We start from the raw sequence: 2,921 nt of genomic DNA, 5'->3' as shown, positions 1-2,921 counted from the left end.
TTTTCTCCCGTTGGGGGGCCGCACGGGCCTGCCAGTGTGGACTGGGAAGGAGGAGCATGAACACGGGGATGAGGCTGCCTGTGTCCGTGGGAAGTGGGTGCTGCCCACGTGTGCGGAGAATTCCTGTGTGCCTGTGTGGGTGGTGGGGGGAAGCGGCCAACCTTCCCTAGGTCCTTGATCGACAGTTTCAGCAGTGAAAGTAGGCAACCTCTCCTCTCTTGGCTCCTGGGATCTAGCTGCCACCCCCCGGGACAGTGGGGTGTGTCAGATGTCCCCTTCGTTGGCATGCGGGGACTCCCTGCTCATTACTGTGTACCTATGGCCCTGCCAGATCTCTGCGAGGCGCAGGGCAGGGGGCAGCTACCCTGATGTTACAGGTGAGGAGCCGCAGCTCGGATCTGCAACGTGGCTGGCTCTGGCTGTACAAGCAGGTGGATCCGACCGACTGGCCTGGCCTGGGGCACATGGCATCCTGATGGGTCAGGACGGGAGAAAGGGGCAGAATCATGGGGAGGATGTGGAAGCGAAGGGATTTTCCCTTTCCTTTTGACAGTTTGCTGACAATCACTGACAACAGGCAGCTTAATCAGTAAGTGAAAAGACAAGCACATTTTATTTAACACACATATTTTATTTAAGTGTGTACGGGAGTCACAGAAAATATGAACGCAAAGAGGAGCCAGGTAGTTGAGGATTCATTTTTAAATTTTTATTTATTTATTTACTTTGGAGAGGTTTTTGCAATAGGTTGCGCGCAGTCACCAGAAAGACAGGGAGGGTTGCGTGCGGTCACCAGAAAGACAGGGAGAGACAGAAAGTGAGAAATCACCCCCCAGGGGGGATGGCCATGCCACAATCCCTTCTCCTCCATTCTTCTCTCAGGATCTTGGGCATGTATGCGCACACACCCGGCGTGAGTTTAAGCCACCAAGTCTGGAACTCGAACCATGGTCGACCAAGTGGGAGTCCAGCAACATAGCCATTACGCCAACTGCTGGTCCCCAGGTAGTTGAGGAGTCAATGCCCCTGGATAGGGGAGAGGAAAATTGGAGGTGTAGGCGATTTTAGAGTAAATTATTGTCAGGGAGAAAGAGTGGCCCAGTGCTCAGAGATGAGTGTTTCTCCCTGGAAACTGAATGGCCCCAGGAGATGGAAACTAGCTTGGGACAAGTCTGTATGGCTGTGTGGACACCCTCCGTCTTCCCTGGCTGTGTGGACACCCTCCGTCTTTGTGTGGACACCCTCCGTCTTCCCTGGCTGTGTGGACACCCTCCGTCTTCCCTGGCTGTGTGGACATCCTCCCTCTTCCTTCCTGTGGACTGAGCTTGGTTAGTGAAGCCTTGGGGAGGGGGCTGAAGGCAACGGTTTTCCTCTTTGGCAGGTCCAGTCTTCAGGCAGGTGAAGGAGTATCTGAGTAAAGCTCCTCCCTGCTCTGAGGGGGAGAAAGAGGGTCAGAGATAAACAAGAGACTGGGGAGGAAGGTCAGAGAGAGAGAGAGAGCGAGAGAGCGAGCGAGCATGCCTGGGTCCGAGACTGTTCTTTTTCTTTTTCTCTTCTTTCCTTGTCTCTTTTTCTTTTATTCTTTCTTTTTCTTCTCTTCATTTCTTTTCTTCCCTCTTTTCTTTTTCAGAGGTTTTTGCCTTAGAGCATGTGCACTCACCAGAAAGACAGAGACACAGTGAGAGGGAAAGTGAGAAATGACCCCCCCAGGGGGAATGTTTTAATGCGATCCCTTCTCCATTTCCCTCCCAGGAGCTTGGACAAACACACACACACACACACACACACACACACGTAAGTACCCAGCGTAAGTTTCAAGCCACTGGATCTGGGACTCAAACCACAACTGGCCATGTGGGAGTCCAGCAACGTAACTGCTATGCCATGCTGGTCCCCGGAGGCTGTTTCTTTAATTCAGTTCATCAGACTGCCAGTGGTTGGGGTACTGCTTTCTGAGCTCCAGCAGGATACCCTTCCACGCCAGCGCGCTCTGATCTGCAGACACCCACCTGCTCAGTGCCAAGGACTGGACGTGCCTGATGGACAAGACTCTCCCTTGCCCTCAGTCAAGGGGTTCAGTCACAGACAGAGGGAGAGAGACAGAAAAGAGGGAAGACATCAAGGGCCCCTCAAGGAACGAGCAGGGGCATACTTGAACCAGACGGATTCCACCTTGTTAAATCAAAGTGTTTTTCTTCCAGCCTGACATTGTTCGAGATTTCTCATAGGCGTCCCAAGGGGACAGTCAACCTGGAGCTTGAAAGGACGAGGGGTGCCCTGTCCCAGCTAACACTGAAACTCCAGTCTTAAAGACAAATCTCTGGGTTGTGCCCTAAGCTACAAATGAACCTGATCTATGCTTTTCCGTAGAGAGACACTAGCCCTACGATGGTCTCCCTCCTCTCATAAAAGCGACTGTAAACTGGCTGGCCGGTCAGAGATGTTCTTACATGTCTTCCTGGGGTGGCCACGCAGTAATCAATCTATCTGTCCTCTCTCACCAACTGCTTGGCCTCTTTTGTTGAGTGGAAAAGGATCAGACCTGCTTCGGGCCCCTGCCTGGGGATCAGGATCCCTCCTTTGGCAACAGTTTTACTCAGTCAGCCAGAAGCATCCCCTAGAGGCCATACCCATGGGAAGGGTCCACTCCTTGAGGCTGGCTGGCCCCAGTATGGGACTTTCAAGAGGGTGCCTAGGCGCTGCTGGAGCCAGTCTTAGCTCTAAGACTCCGTTCCTGGGTCCTCCCTCTCCTGGCACTAGCTGCTTAACTGTTGGAGGGATCAGGCCTGTTTTGGGTTCCTAAATCAAGGTGTAGGGCCCCTTGCCCCGCAACAGGACCAGTGTCCTCAGGCCCACAGAGCAGACCTAGCCCCCGGAGGGCACAGCGGCACCTGTGGACCCAACTGGTCCCGTTTTTTTCT

This window comes from Tupaia chinensis, unplaced genomic scaffold (assembly GCF_000334495.1).
Source record: "Tupaia chinensis unplaced genomic scaffold, TupChi_1.0 Scaffold143913_1, whole genome shotgun sequence".
Taxonomy (NCBI): Eukaryota; Metazoa; Chordata; class Mammalia; order Scandentia; family Tupaiidae; genus Tupaia; species Tupaia belangeri.
This window is presented reverse-complemented; position numbering follows the sequence as displayed.